General features: G+C 41.9%; 1 protein-coding gene across 3 annotated transcripts in view; it reads right to left on the bottom strand.

Moving 5' to 3' along the window:
- The window catches only part of LOC125008277 (protein kinase C and casein kinase substrate in neurons protein 1-like), a 29,771-nt gene extending 14,703 nt beyond the window's left edge, over positions 1-15,068 (bottom strand). The window contains exons 1-2 of one of the 3 annotated variants that reach the window (XM_047585463.1): positions 14,807-15,068; positions 8,465-8,533 (exon numbers count right to left, since the gene is read on the bottom strand). The gene's annotated coding sequence lies outside the window, so the exon portion shown is untranslated. Of the gene's footprint in view, positions 1-1,478; positions 1,692-8,464; positions 8,534-14,806 lie in introns of those variants that run through there. The other 2 variants (XM_047585456.1, XM_047585472.1) reach the window with 2 other exon arrangements.
- Between the last annotated feature and the right edge of the window lie 1,865 nt (positions 15,069-16,933).

Below are 16,933 nucleotides of genomic sequence, written 5' to 3'. Positions count from 1 at the left end.
AAGATCGACTCACTCTCATGATTACCTTAAATACGAAGCTACAGCGTGCGCTCTTAACGTTGCTTCGCTTGGCATAAACAGGAGCTAGACCGGGCAGGAAAAATGTAGGGGACACTCAGCCTGCTATAGCCCACTTTAAGTGAACTATTTACACATTTAGTACAGAAATGGAACCAGCATCAATCTCCTCAGGTCACTCTCAGAAAGAAAAAGTCTAAACAGTGTAATTTACTTTATATGGAGAAGAGTGAATAATAATACTCATTCTAATCTAACAACATGCTGTGTCTGTTTACTGGGACTTGCTTATTTTAAGCTACGTATATGATGGTGTCTGTTAAAAGAAAGTTAAATAAGCTTATCTGCTTATTTTACTTTTTTTTTGCAATGCACATATGCACTATATACATCTAGTAAACAAAAAATGAAACTCTTTTTCTGCATATCGTACTCATGTATCAGCAAAAATCATCCATGAAATCCATATGATGTCAAATGTAAGTGGTCTTGCATTATATAATGTAGTAAATGATGCAAGACTGCATCCATGCAAATAGAAAGTTAAGCAGCCCTAAAGTAGCATTTCTTAATCCCAGCAACCATCAAACGCCATTGGCCCGGCTCCCTGTCTGTCAGTCCACTGGTCCAATAAGCCCCAGCAACCATGACAACAATACATGGCGACTGCAAAGCTAATTAAAATCTGACTCAATCCCCGCATACCACAACCACACCAAAGCTTAGTTTAGCTAAACCTCACAGGCTAATCTATCTATGTTACATTATCTCACACACAGTTCAAAAATAGAAAGGGAGAATCTGGAGCCATGTCGGCACACACTTTGTTGTGTCAGGACAGCGTGGACACAAATGTCATAGACCTCATCGTCCCATCAAAGAATACATCACATAAAAGTCACAGTTTTGGTGCATGCTGGGAGGTGTGAGATGGATGAAGGTTGGGGGAGGGAGTGATAGACATTCACGGGGCTTATACTACAGTTATTGAGGTCAGTCCACCTCCATGACTGTGAACACACCTCCCATTCCCCACTGTGTTTCAGCATATGTTCAGGGGAGTGGAAGGTGTAACAACTGACTTGTATTTCTGGAATTACTTTGCAAGTTCAGCAATAGATACTGTATAATAGACAGTAGGAAGTAATAAAAAAGTCTAAGATCTAATCAAAGGAAACACTCAAATTATTATGAAGAGAAATCGAATATTAAAATGGCAGCTGCTCCGTGCAAGAACTATTTCTCTATTTGGATGCATCTTTCAATTTGAAGCTACTAACAACCCACTCACTGTCTAAAAGCACTTGCAGTCGAAGCAAACGCTGTTGGAACTTTTGGAAGGCTCTAGCGATTACAAAGGCAGCGCTAGTGACTGGAACTGACATGACCAAACACACTACAACACTCTAAACTTTTGCACATTTCTCCGAAACTAACCATCCTTTTTCACATTAACTTACCAACACTGACTCCATCATTGCAAAACAGGACGAAAAAAAAAGCTATCTCCAAATTAGTCGCCAGTCCTTAAAACGGCTCCTTGAGGATGCGTTCCCTTTACAGCTTGTACATCAGGGGACAAAGGATGCGCTGAAATTTTTATTTTTGCAGCTTTGACCTCTGTGGCCAAAGTAAACTCAGAGAGGACGGTAAGTCTGACCAGCGTCTCTCAGAGGCTGAGGGATAATCCTGCTGTGTGTCATTTGAATAGCTTTAGAGGGGGAGGGAGCTCATCAGGAAGAAGAGCGAAGAAGTGAATAGGACGAGTGAGGCAGACAAGAAGTGGAAAAACACAAAACTGCCACTAAAGACTTGCACAGCTTGGAGACCACATGTACATTAGGCTTTGTGCTCTACAAGGTTTGCAAGGACTTTTCTGTAGACATTATCCATGTTCTCTGGACTCCTGTGATTGAGCTCACACTAACATAAGACAACTAAACACCTCAGATATCTGAAAAACACGAATGCCTTCAAGGGTGTTAACAAGAACCTATGATCCAGTTGAAGCAAATACTGTCAGAAGCTCCAGTGTTGACAAGCCTTTGAACGCACTGAATGGGAATCACAACAAACGCGTAAGCTTGTTACAGTAAGAAGATTTCACTGAGATGAACTAACTTTACTCCAGCACATTACCAAGCCCACTGTCTGATTAAACAGCGCAGATTTATAAAGACAGAGTTGCTGACCCAAATCCAATTTAGTTATGTCGGTCATGTGCGGTAATAAAATATCAACTAAGGCTGTGCACCAGCCAGTGCTTTCACATGCAGTTAGTTCGAGATGAATTCTGGTTGTCCATTGATTGCATTTGATAAGCACAGCGTGCCTTCTCCTTCTACCGACTGAGCAAGAGAGGACGCACAAGGAGAGACAGACAGGGGGAGGTCTTTCACTGAGATATGGCAAAGAGGGACAGAGACAAACAGAGTGACAAGGAGAGGAGGCGAGATGGAGGCAGGAAGGGACGTGACAGGACAGAAGAGGAGAAGAGGAATGACGAAGGCTGGGAGAAGCTACATAGCGCCGAGCTAGCCGGGCAGCCGAGCTGTTCTTGAGTGGAGGAGAGGGAGCAGTGGGTCCAGAAAGGCAGCTGAGCACATCAGCACAGAGATGTGATTCATCTCACGGTGCAGTTCAGAATAATCAGGCTGGTGGATGTTGCCAGGAGACGGAGTTGCCTTCTGCAGGCTTCACACACGCCGTAACGGCCTAGGCTGTCATTAAGCCAGCCATGTGACCGGCGCTTTAGACCGGGGAGAGAAGGCTGGTTTGGTGACGCAGTGTCAGCTGTCCATCCCACAGTCAGGCTGTGGGAAGTCCTTGAGTTTGCGCATGCACCAAAGTACACATGAGGGGAGTAGGGAAGTGCAAGGACACAAAAGAGAGAGGCTGAAAAGGAGAGAGGCTTTCTTTGAAAAACATGCACCGACTAGAGATAGATAATAATAAGAGGAGCAGTAGAGGCAAAGACGAAGGGCAGCAGAAAGAGGACCTTCAGTTGGTGAGAGTGGAAGAAGAGGATGGTCTTGTGTTGTATATTATCAGTGGAAAGTGGAATGCCAAGAGCCCTCTGCACTGCTCGCTGGGCCGTGGAATAGGAGCCAAATGTGAACTGACATGTCGATCTAGTTGGGGAGTCTGCTGTGGTGTATGTGGGGAATAAAACAACCCTCTACTGTTTCGGCTAGCTGCTAACCAGTGGAAAGCTAATTAAATAACTGTATAAATATATATCAAATGCTCTTCTTGATAAAGAAGAAGAAAGGCAATTAAGTCAGGAAGGGACATGTGATACTCAAGTCTGCAGGTAACTAAGAGTCATACTGCAGCCATGTTAGCATCTCTGTGTGATTGTACTCTGCTGGAAATGTCATCGGTTTTGCAGGTATCAGGGCAAAAAAATAAAGTACTGGACAAACAAAAACCTGCTCAGGGAACAGGACAATTTCTAAACAATCTATCTAACAACTGATTAAACAAAAGATAAACATGTAAACCTCCTGATTGCACACGCTACGCTACGATGATTAATCAACTGTGAATCATGAATGTCTGTATAAAATGGAAGGAGGAGGAATGGAAGAAAAGCCATGTGACAGCTCCATCTCCATCGCCCTGCATTAAAATGCAGTTTGATCAGAAAAATCACATGTAAAGCGTCGGATGTCTGAGGGGAACTGTCGCACAAAAACATATGCGATCCACGCAGTTCCACAGACTCTTCTAACCTGCAGCACTGGGATGTCATTTTAAATCCGTCTCCAACATCAAACTCATAAGATATTCTGAACATGAGCACGCCCTCATAACCACAGAGCGGCTGCACATTTCATTCAGCTCTGCAATGTCTTTATTTGATTCCAGCCGCTACATATTGTACAGTAAGTAACATCTCAGTTCATATTGACCTCTGCTTGTGCAGGATAGCTGTGTGGGTCGTCACTTCAAGAAAACAAGCAGAGGATGACTCAGCTAGCTGATCATGACGGCTTCCAGTGGTGCACAAGAATCAGGTTTCTGCATCATCTTTCCTGACGATGGTGATGGTGGTGGTGCTGTTGGTGTTGGGGATTTACTTTTGTGCTTCCCATTTTTAATCAATATCTATCTTGTGCAATAGTGTGAGTCAGCCAGGTGTGTTATTGCTCAGTTATTGCTCTGAACAGCAGACTGTGCTGTGTTTCCTCAGCAGTGAGATGTAAATAACAAAAGTCTGACCTCAGTATCATTAATATTTCATTTCATTGATTTCTACAGAGAAATGTTCCCTTTCCCTTCCCCCACCGACACGAAGGTTAGAGGTCACGGTCGAGTGCATGTCACGTGGAGTTGGAAGGGACTGCGCATAGTGGATGCTGACACACTGTGCTGTCACGTGACAGCCCATTAAACAGTTTGTACTTCAGCTCAATCTCCTATATGTTGTTTTGTACAAAGACTATCAAAAGTCTTAAGAGAGGGCGAATAAAGGCCTCGTTGACATGATATTGACATTTACAGAGCACCAACTCATCACAAACAATCCATTAACATCACTTTGGAAAACCGCTGCAAAAGATTTAATTAGCCACACGATACAATACACAGTATTGATAAAGATTTGTATCCCAAGAAGACATCTGAGAAAATAATACAATAAGATAACACAAGCTAAGACATAAAAGTCAATATTCCTCTTCCAGAAATAACCACTTTGGAATACTTTGCCTCTGGTTTGCTGGTGCTTTTAGCTAAAGTCAGCATGCTAACAAGCTCACAATGACTATGCTAACACGCTAACATGTAGCAGGTGTCATGTTTACCAAGTTCACTGTATCAGTTTAGATTTTAACATTTGCTAATTAGCCAATGCAGATGGGATTATCATAATCAAGTATTTGGTAAGTAAGTGTTAGACACACTGAAAAGGATGTGGAGTGCCTAAAGTGAGTCAGAAATGAGTTGAATGTGCCTCTTCAGTCAAGGACTTCAGTTTAAGCATCTTATTTTAGTTTTTATCTGCGCTAGCTACCTGGCTGTCAGTCTGAGTCAGCTAATAAGTTTATGACTGATATCTGCAAAACTAATGACATTTTTATCTCTATATGCCATGTTTATCACTAATAAGTATATGCTAGCATGCTAACACATTAAATAAAGATGATGAACACGATAAACATTATCATAACTACATTGTGAGCAAGTGTTTTAACATTTTGTGAAGACATCTACACACATTTGAGACAAAATAGTCAGCAAGAGAGAAGAGATGGACAGAGAAGAAGACGAGAGATAAACCGGAAGAGACCGTTGATCCATCCACAAGCAAAGCTATTGAGCCTAAACATAAATTTCTCAATAGGCAGCTCATATAAACACACACACACACACTTGCAACGGTGTTGTGATTTAACACAGTGTCCCGAGAGCTGCTGCAGTGGTTATGTAACTGTCAAGCCTCTTGCCACAAGCCTCGTGGTGACAGTGTGGTGAAGACAAGGGGGTGGGGGGTGATGAGGGGAGGGCCGAGGGAGATGGACAGGCAGAGGGGAGGAGAGGGGAGGCAGAGGGGAGGAGAGGAGAGGAGACATATTGTGATGAGTGGTGATGAAGGAATGAACTGCAGACATGCAGCAGTGGAGTAGAGAGGATAGAGGCCCTGGTTCCTGTCCAGTTTCTCCTGGTGTCCAGTCAGTCACAGAGAGCTGAGGGAGGGAAGGAGTGAATGAGCAAGCCAATAGTGAGTCTGGGAACGTGGCTCTTGAAATACGGAAGCTTTCTGCCTTCTTATCATTTAGCTCCCAGGTGCTGCTCTGAATACTGATGGGCTCCCTTAAAATGCAACACCTGTAGGTGTGTGTGAGAGAGAGAAGTGGGGGCAGTGGGAGACACAGACAGGGCAAGTGTGCTACAGCTTATTTTAACCGGAGGAAGATATATATTGTGTCCTTGTGTCCTAGTGGTGTCTGGCAACAGAATGTAGTTGGGGGGGCCTTTGGGTTGTATAAGTCGAGGGGAGGGGTCCCTGTGGACCATCTTACTTACTCAGTTTGGGATCTAGTGAATTTGGAGGCCAGGTCAACACCTTGTGCTGCCATCAAGGAGTGTCATTGCTATGGCGTGGGGGTTGGTGATATTTACTTAGGTCATAATCGTATGCCAGATCAGTGTGTAAAATCTGCAAAACAACAACTCTGAAGCTTTGCTAATGTGAGCACGGACAATCTCAACATGCTGATGATGAGCAGCTTGTGCAGTTCAGTTTTCACCAGCTACTTTTAGCACGTTAGCATGCTTACAATTAGGACACACAAAGTACAGATGACACAGGTGCAAATGCTGATCGTTTTGCAGGTGTTTGTAGAGATCAAAATAATGTTTTGGACAGAGGATAGTCCTGGAGATAAAGTCAGTTGATCATCAACGTTATTTGGACTCATCCTGTGGTAAATCAGGAATGCTGGCACCAAAATCCATTGAAATCCATCCAATTACTTCATGAATCTATGGCATTGCTGTACATAGAGCCACAACAACAGCGTGTCTAAAACCTCCTTTGCAAGGGAAATCTCAGCTCAACAAGTTACTGTACCTCCTGCAGTACATAAGATACACCTAGCAGGCTAATACAGTGTACAAAGCACTAAAACTGTGAAAATAGCATCTCCTTGATCAATGAAATATGATCAGGAAGCTGACTGGAGAATGCAAGCAGAGATATGTCAACGTCTAGCCCAGACCGTCTAATCACCTTACATCCCTATTTATATTCACCTCTAATACCCAGAGGCCATTTAGGCAGAGTAACCCTCTGATTTCCCCAGGAGTCCAGAGACAGGGCTGGAGACCGGAAGATATAGCAGCACAAATCAAGGGTTTGGACTTAGAGCTGGACCTGGGGCTTAAAACGCTGACTTGCGATACGTCTACTTATGAATTCAACACTGAAACCTGCACCAGCAAAACAGTAGCACATTAGAAATCAGTGCAAGTTTTGGATGTTTCCATACAATTCATCATATTGGCACAAACATCTCCCTTCATGTAGTGTTTATTAGGAGCAGTCTTGCCAGTTTGGCTTGAAGAAAATGTTTATGCCTCGTCATGGGCCAAACCAGTGCTGGCGGTTGCTAAATAAGGAGAGACGAAAAATAAGTGTAAATGTTTCTGTGCAAGAAATGGCTAACCAGCCTGAAGGCATAAACAAACCATCAAGCTTCGGTGACCTTTTTCCAGCAGAGACCTAGAAGAAGCAGTAATCAAACCTAGACATAAATCTCAAAACCAGATTGTATAACGCACGCTGCAGGGTGTGACTGAGTATACAGTAAATACTAGGCTAACAATAAAACTGGCTGCTATATTATCTAATTTTTTTGTATTTTAAGCAGTTTTACACACTTTTTACTTGTATTAAGTTACTTATTTTTATGAACAATAGATACAGTCATGTTTATATTTTATTGTTGCCAGTTAACAGGGAAATACTGTACGATGATAAGAAAAAAGGACACGGGGAATGATCAGTCCTCAGAGATGTGTGTCCTGTTTTAACCAGGAAGATTTCTGACTGGACAGAGTGTGAACTGAGACTTAGAGTCGAGAAATGTTCATTAAATGAATTTGACTATATGAAAGTCTTTGAATAAACTGAAGAAGAAACAGTCATGGGGAGAAGAAGAATGTGGCTTTATACTACAGAAGAAGAAATAATTTCCTCCATGACTTAATTTCTTGCTAAACCTTGGAGCATACTCTGTTTACCAATAATAACTCTCCTGACCCAGCTTTGTCTTCCAGTCCAATCTGCACAGGATCTCTAGAGGGGGATATTATGTTCCGATGAGGCCCCTTGCATATACAAATAACCGTCTGTGCTCGTCAAACAGCTGCCTAACCTCCCTGCTGCAGTGAAACTCTGTCATAATGCCCACAAAACAAAGACATCAAACAAGGAGAATCAATAACCACCCCTGAGTTATCATTCTTCCCTGCGAGACAGTGAAAGCTGCTCTCGGTGAGACCATAAAATAAAATGTGAGATAAACTCTTCTAAGACCAAAATATATAAAAATACTGAGAATGAAAACAACATGACCACCCCGGAGACTACAAACCACAAGAAACTATCTACTGACAGATCTGGGAGGCTGAAATGCTACCCAACAATAAGTACAACTATAATCTTATGTGTAATGCTAATCATGTACTCCAGAGTGTTCACAATCTAATATAAAAGTATCAGAATAAGATGAATATTCCTCCAGACAGACGCCCTCATGAAATATTTACACCACTGACAAAGACCTATTAATCACCCCAAAGTGGTTCATTTACCATTACACATTAAAGTTAAAGAGAAATAGAAAACCTGTGGGTCTGAGCAAGACGTGACATTGTTGCCTCTGGCATCTTTGTACCACTTTAGACCGAAACAGGACGATTTGGAAGAACACCTCACCTTCTCCACCAATGGGAGGTCAGGCTTCCATAAACCTTAGAGAGAGCTGTGTCCCCTTCAGGAGATCACCTGAGGAGAGAAACACACAGGTCTTCTTTTAAAATCAACTAACAGTGGGTTAAAACGCAGCTAATTGCTCTTAAAGGGAGTATAAATGCAAATAAGCTCAGCGTGTGTCAAAGCAGCAATTATCTGTACCGAGGCAAAGATATTGAGAGGTTACGATAATTTCACTTGAACTATCACAATCAAAGGGAGATTAATAAACTCTGACTCAGTAGGAAGTGAGATATTTAGTTATATCAGGATATTTAAGATTGAACACAACTACACAAGGTTTCTGTTGTCATTTCACACAGCGGAACTAAAAGTATAATGAACATCAATGCAAAACACCACAGGCACCAAATGTGAACAACATTACGTTTCATTTGAGTGTCGAAATATAACTGTGGACTCACATACAGTATATTGCCATAAGTGTTTGCTCACCCATCCAAATAACTGAATTCAGGAGGTTCAATCATTTCCATGGCCCCAGGTGTATAAAACCAAGCACCTGGACGTGCAGACTGCTTCTACAAACATTTGTGAAGGAATGGGTCGCTCTTGGAAGCTCAGTGAAACAGTGCAACAAGTCCAGTTAGTAAATATTCTACAGTCAACTGTCAGTGGTTTTATAACAAAATGGAAGCAATTGGGAACAACAGCAAGTCAGCCACAAAATGTCAGGCCACGTTAAACGACAGAGTGGCGTCAGTGGATGCTGAGGAGCACAGAGATCATCAACTTTCTTGAGAGTCAGTGGCTTCAGACCTCCAAACTTCATGTGGCCTTCAGATTAGCTCAAGAACAGAGTGTAGAGAGCTTCATTGAATGGGTTTCCACGGCCCAGCAGCTGCATCTAAGCCACATATCACCAAGTTCAATGCAAAGCGTCGGATGCAGTGGTGTAAAGCATTGCACCACTGGACTCCAGAGCAGTGGAGACGTTCTCTGGAGTGATGAATCAGGCTTCTTCACCTGGCAATCTGATGAACTAATCTGGGTTTGGCTGTTGCCTGGAGAAAGGTACTTGTCTGACTGCATTGTGCCAAGTGTGAAGTTTGCTGAAGGATGGGTTATGATGTGGGGTTGTTTTTCAGGAGCTGGGCTTGGCCCCTTAGTTCCAGTGAAAGGAACTCTGAATGCTTCAGCAAACCAAGAGATTTTGGACAATTCCATGTTCTCAACTCTGTGGGAACAGTTTGGGGATGAACCTCTTCTTGTTCCAACATGACTGTGCACCAGTCCACAAAACAAGGTCCATAAAGACATGGATGAGTGAGTTTGGTGTAGAAGAACTTGACTGGCCTCAACCCGATAGAACAAGTTTGGGATGAATTAGAGCCAGGTCTCGTCCAACATCAGTGTCTGACCTCGCAAATGCACCTCTTGAAGAATAGTGAAAAATTACCATAAACACACCCAAAGGGTGGGTCGACGTCATACTAAACCCTATAGATTAAGAATGGGATGTCACTTAAATTCATATGCGTGTAATGGCAGATAAGCAAATACTTTTGGCAATATAGTGTATGTAGGTATGTAGGTTCTAATCTTAAACATACTGTAATAATCTAATTATCATTCATTGTTTCATGAATTTTTTTTTTTAGATTTTTATATAAAGCAAAAAAGATACTCTTTTAAAAGAGGCTATAATTTCTGATACTGTGTTTAAATCCACCTTGGATCTCTGATACCATATTAATCGTGCTTATGAAACCCAACAGTGGATCCTGGTGCTCCAAAAATTATTCTGCTGTTTGCTGGTTTTAAATGTCAAAGTTACACAATGCAAACATAAAGAAAAAGTGTCACTATACGTAGCTGCTTTGTCCATCATTCAATTAGCTGGGAGTGTCAAGATGGCGACGACCAGAGCCCCTACACTGCGCTCCAAACCAGCCAAACATGGTTTGAGGTCTAGTCCATAGAGACAATCAGTGGCTTTATCCTTTCATTGTAAGTCAAAGTTATTTTGGTTTAAGACCATTTAAAGGAAATAACACGGCTTTTGAAAACACAAAATGTAACAATTTAGTCCAGTGAATAATTGACACAGCTTTATCAGCAGTGAAAATAATAATTAACTAATCACCATGCGCCATTCTTTCTTGCATACCTAGCCACTCAGTGCAGAATATTAATGAAGCTATAATGAGTTCTGTTCAGTTTAATCTGTGTTCAGAAGTGTAATCTCTATCTGAATAATGTTTCTCTCTTTGCGTCTTCCTCTCTCAGCCACTGAGCGCAGTGCGCTGAGCTCCTGTACCTTATCGTCACAATAAGCTGTTTAGATAATAGATGGAGGTGTAATGAATCAACCCACACATGAAACGAAGCAACCACGGATGCGACAGCCACATGTGACAGATGACAACAGCCACCCCCGAGTGAGCTTTCTCTAAAACGTGCTGAGTCATGGTCACTTCATGAGAATCACTAATTAACAGTTTACAGCAGCTATTCAGCAATGTTTCTGAACATCAGTTAAATAATTTAGTTGCAGCTTCATAAAAGGGAACATTTGTCAATATTTATAAGATGGTTGATTGAATATTCTGACATTGTCTGTTTATTTATTTTAAAGAATAACCAACTGGTTGACTGACTGACATTTAATCTAATTTAAACAAAACCTTTTAAGCATGCATGATCAAATATTGCCCAGGTTCCCTTATTCTGTATTAAGGTGAATTAAATGGTCAACACAAATGAAGACTGTCTGCAGGACACCGGGACAACAAGGTGTCATTTTTCCCGGTTTTCTGACCTCCCAAAGACCAAATGATCAGTCAAAAATGACAATGAAAATATTAGCTTCTCTAGCAACAACAGTACATGAGAAGGTGCACTTCCTCGCCAGGAGCCTCCTATCCAGTCAGGCAACCAATAGCAACTCTCCCTCTCCCTCTATGTCCATGAAGAACACACCCTCTAGTGTTCAAAGCTGTAAATCCTGCTGCATTCACAGCTCCCCGCATAAACACCAAAAAAAACCCACTAAGGTGGACGTTTAACCACTTACACCAGTACGCATCCCAATCATTCCCCTCCATGTACACACCAGGACTCCATTTTGAATTCCCCAAACATCATGACACATACCGAGTTTGTGCTCTGCCTCGGGCTGAGCCACAGTTAGAACATGATGATGATTCAGAGGTGGAAAACACTGACATGTTGTGATGACAAAGCATAAAAGGCACCAGGTAACATGAACCTGATCTATGGTGTTTTACCTGAAAGACTGGAGACATGTTTCCTGCACCTGATGTAGACGTATTTATGTTTCCCTCTGGAGATATTATTCTATAAGTAATATATAAATTAAAGACAATATTAATAGCATCTTACTTCTGTAAAAATCTTTAGCTAACAGAAAAGGACACAGAGTCACAAAAACAAAATGAGACCTCTTCGATGTTGTTAAAGGCGCCACAGATGTTTCTGATCATTTCTAACATCATAAATCATCCACGGAGGATGCGAGTCTTCACTGTGTGTGTTCCCCTCTGAGAAATGAGACACTCCGACTGCCCTTCAGACTCTCTGTTCTTACATCGCCTGTTTTTTCACACCTTGTCAGACAGCACTATCTGCTCTCTTAACAGAGGAACAGCAGCCTTTAACCCTTTCAGCATCAAACCCTTTGTAGAGGGTTTTAGAAAAACAAACCCCGGTATTTCACACATTGTCCTCTCTCCTTCACACGCGGTGTTCCACAAACAACGGAAGACTAACAACAACAGAAAGGGTGGCGACACAAGCCAACACTCCCTCCATGTGAAGCATATTGAAAGAAACCGAATCAGATCTAAACCAAACCTCTTGTGGTCTGCTTTTTCCTTTCATAATTCTGCACTATTCCCACTATTCGTTGTGATGCACTATAATAAATCATATCAAAACGACGTAGAATTAACCATGTTTCAGCTGAAATATAAAGCGTTCAGGTTTGTCCTTCATCCTCCATGAAAACACAGCAGTGAGAAATATTTTACATTCAACCAAACAACCAAATGACGACAGCTTTACTATTGTATTTCCCATAAATCCACCACAATGTTAATCCTTTATCATGGACATGAGTCAGATTAAAAACAATCTAGACCCATTTAGCAAAAGGTTTACATTTTCACTTCCTGTGTAAAGATAAACATTGTTGACCGTCTTTGCATTACAAGTACTTCATTAACAGTTAAAGAAAACCACAGACCAGGCCAGTGGTTTCAAGGGTTCAAATCATAATTAACTTTTTTTAAACATCCTGAGCCACAAACAAAAATAAACCAACTCAAGCATGAAAACACAAAATGATTGGTACTTCATGGACTGTAAGCACCACAGGAAGAAGGAGGATTTCGCGTAGATTGTTGTATTGTATTGTTGTTGTTTAAGGTGTTTGGGTGTAGGGTTTAAAGAGTGAAATCAGCTTTGTGACTGAACTTTCCAGCTGGTTTGTATTTATTGTATCTTATTTCCTACAATACTGCCTACATGTCATGACACATTTGTCAGTGGATGACTCAGAAAGCTACACAGTACATACTATAAAATAATAAATGATTCAGAGAAAGAAGTTGAACTTCTACAGTGTTGAACACAACAAGCAGCTGTAAAAGAACTGAGGTCAGTACATATCTAGTTACAAATATGACCAGGTATTCCATGTCAGCTTTCGGTGTTTGATATATATTTCAGGGATAAAGAAATAAAACAAACAAAGCCACAACATCACTGAAGATAGATAGATAGATAGATAGATAGATAGATAGATAGATAGATAGATAGATAGATAGATAGATAGATAGATAGATAGATAGATAGCTTTACTGGGGAGTCCCTAAGACACTTAACTTGTCTCCGCTGTGAACAGCGAGGAGCCTGCTAATAAATAGCAGGTACTCTTTAACTCCCCTTTCCGTAATACAATTGGATTACCCCCCTTGACAGTATCATCATTTCTTCTCTGCAGCCTCCTGCCGGGCTCTCTTGGGGGCACCTTGGCTGCTGACTGACATGCACTCCAGCAAACAGTGGATTCAGCACCAGGGACAGCTCCAAAACAAGCTGAGACGGACATAAGCTATCGGCCTATCACTGTCTGAAATAAAAGACAAAGGATTTAAAAAAATCCTAACTAACTAAGGCATTTCATCAGATGATAGTGATGTTTTGGTGGAAGATAGGAGCTGCAGGCTTCGGGGATGTGACGGCCCAGCTGCCATTATACCAGCCTCTGAAACACATTACTCTCATCATCCCCACCATCACCACAGTATAAGGTAGCATGTGGCTGCCAAACGTGTAAATATTGGTCATGAGGCACGTTAGTCAGCGGTAAGCCAGGATGCATTGCAGCTCTGGGGCAGATTTGATGAATGATTTAAAAGACCACATGCACCTAATCCCATGTAGAAAGCAGGATGCTCCTCCTCTGTGGTGCTGTTGGTTTGTCAGAGAAAAACAATGACGCTAGAGATGGCTCCTCGCTCTGCTGTGACAACCAATTACATAACGGCAGAGCGCTGCGCTCTCATTATCATTCGCGTCCATTTCACCAAGAAATCCTCAAATACCGAACAGGTCGACTCCTGAATACTATGCGATGTATTTGAACCGATAACACCCATCATGTAAAACGAAGCAGTCGTGATGACGAGCTCTTTAGTCGACGTAGTTCCCAATCCTGAGCTTGTTTATCCATTTGGCTCAGGGAAAGAGGCATAAAATGGCAATCCATTCTTAGCCCTGGCCACCATCACCTTCGACTACAGTGCATGGGAACAATGTTCGATGTCATGTTTGGAAATATGAGACTGCAAAGAGCTTTAAGCGTATTGCCTCGCTGGTACAATTTGGACACCGAGGTCAAATTTTCTCTTCCAGACCAACCGAAGGCAATAGAAAGAGCTGGAACGTGAAAACAACCCCTTGCATCACCTCGTAATTTGAAAGAATTTGAGCACAGTCGGTGTGCAAAACGAACTACAGAACTCAAAAATAATATTTCGCTTCGCGAGCTAAGCCTGCAGTAGTAAATTCAAGGTGATGCAAGATGGTCCTCTTCACCCCTGGCTTATGAAAACAACGGTACATCATTTAAAATGACGCATGCATAATTCAGATTTGCTGCTACAGCCGTAGTACTGGGCAGCAGTGAGGTGATGAGAAATGATTCAAATGATGGGATACGATGCGAGATTCCTTTATCTCTGCGTCGCCCTTCGCTAAAATGATGCTCAGCTTCTCTTCCCAGTGCAGCAATGTGGCATCAAAGCGGAGCAGACTTACCAGAGATGCTGCTGATGCTGCTGAGGTGCGCTACTACCCAATAGCCTCTGCTTCGAATTATTGAGTATATCCCCTTGTAGTGGCAGAAGGTGACCCTGCGTTCTCTGCAAGACTCTGCATCCACCAGATCACGATGCACGCAGCAAGGGGGAGCTCCACAGCACAGGCGCGCGTCGAGGGGATGGCCCAGCTTTTCCTTTCAATGGACGACAGAAATAGGCTGCAGGGGAACGAGAGAGCTGCAGCAAGTTGAAAACACGACTTTTTTGAACACCCCCCTCCCACCATTGGCTACATGGGCTTAGAGTAGCTTTGCCAGATGTACCAACATCATCAGTGGTAGTGGTTAACTCGTATCATTGATCACAAACTTTTCTGTAGATCGTATTTAAATATGAAGGGGAAAAATAAATAATTTAAATAAAGGGGGCTTAAAATAAAAATAATAATAATACGATGGACATTTCAAAAACAGGGAGAGCCCCAAATGTGACTTCCACTTTTTAACCAATAAGGAGAGAGGATGGTGAGAGGAGGTGTCCTGTCTGTTTTATCGTAAACCACGCCCATAATGCAGGGGAGGGGGATGGAGTGTTTTTGTCCTTTGGCTGCCTAACAGGCCTACTGACTCATCCACTGTTTCATGTGCTTAAAGATCTGCTCACCTGCAGATTTACACAGTTATTTTGAACCAAAGTTCTCTCTTATAGACATGGAACCCATTCTAAACACAGCACCGACAGCGCTATGACCAACAGAAAGATGATAGTGGTGAAATATAAGTAGATTCACAAGCACTTCAGTTCAAATAAAAGCTCCTTGAATTACCCATAGCATCATAATGTGCACAGAACCAGTGTAGGGCACAAGAATGCAAGAGGGGTAATGATCTAATTGATTGGTTTCTTGCAAACGGGAATGAAGACACTGAAGTGAGGCAACAGCAAACATTGCTGTTAAGTCAGGGAAAAGAATTTTCTTGTTTTGTGCAACACTGGTTCGTCCTACGCTCTGCCACAGCCACTTAACATCTAACACATCAGGGTGAAGAAAGAAGGTGTTTGTCCTGAGGAGACCTTCACGCTCACTAACCGGATGTTGGATCAACTCTGATGAGCAAGGACTTTATACTAAGGACTTAATTAAACCACCATCAGTACACAGTGCACATTTCATCACTCACACACACTGCTGCACAACTTCTCATCCACGGAACAATGCTTCAGTTGTTGGTTCGACAGAGACGCTCAAATGCTCCACTGAATGCTTAATGTCCAACCTTCATTTCCAAAATACTTCCATACAAATGATCCGACTCTTAAACTAAAAACAAGCAATAGACATTCCTCCTCTGTTCCCTCCACTTTTTGGCTTTGTTTATTTTCCTTTGCTATGGATAAACTTTCAGAGAAACATGAAATGAAGCCAGTTTTAAATTGACATCTAAACTGTACAGTACATGAGCGTGGGACATCGTGTTACCAAAAAATAACAATGCCTTCTTCTCACTCACAGGTGTGTAGTGACATCTAGTGGCAAAAGACTGACAGTGCAAAACCTGTGAGCTGATAAAATTATTACGTGTGAAAACACCGATCAGCCACAACATTAAAACCACACAGGATAGTAGAAATGAATATGTAATCACACAACTATTAAGGAATTATCAGTGAGAATATCTCTCTTCATTCACAACAATTACTATTAATAATCTTTCTGTGAACTTGCATTTCTTACAGTACAAAGAGCAGGTCACATACAGTAGTAAATTACCAGTAAACAGGTGCAGTTTCTCGTTTCTTTACAGATGAAGATTTTATTTTATTTTTTCTTTAAACACATGCTTAGCCATGTTTGGCTTGTGGTCTCTATAAATCAAGCAGTGTGTGTCTGGGGCACCGTGACATATTTTAGATAATTTCCGACCAATTATCTTCCGACCCTTTGGAAATAGTCATCAAACCTGCTTTAACGTCAAAAATATTAAATCAAGTATTATACATTGTATGGAAGGGAGGAACTTCTGGCAGAATGGCTTTTGGATGAGGGTGAGCACATTTAGAGCAGTGGAAAGCCAAGAAAGACGCCAGGGGGCAGGTTCACATGGTGAGTGCTGTGATCTAAGTC

Source organism: Mugil cephalus, chromosome 1, assembly GCF_022458985.1.
Source record: "Mugil cephalus isolate CIBA_MC_2020 chromosome 1, CIBA_Mcephalus_1.1, whole genome shotgun sequence".
Classification (NCBI taxonomy): domain Eukaryota; kingdom Metazoa; phylum Chordata; class Actinopteri; order Mugiliformes; family Mugilidae; genus Mugil; species Mugil cephalus.
The sequence above is the reverse complement of the archived record's forward strand: the minus strand, read 5'-3'. Positions and strand labels throughout refer to the sequence as shown.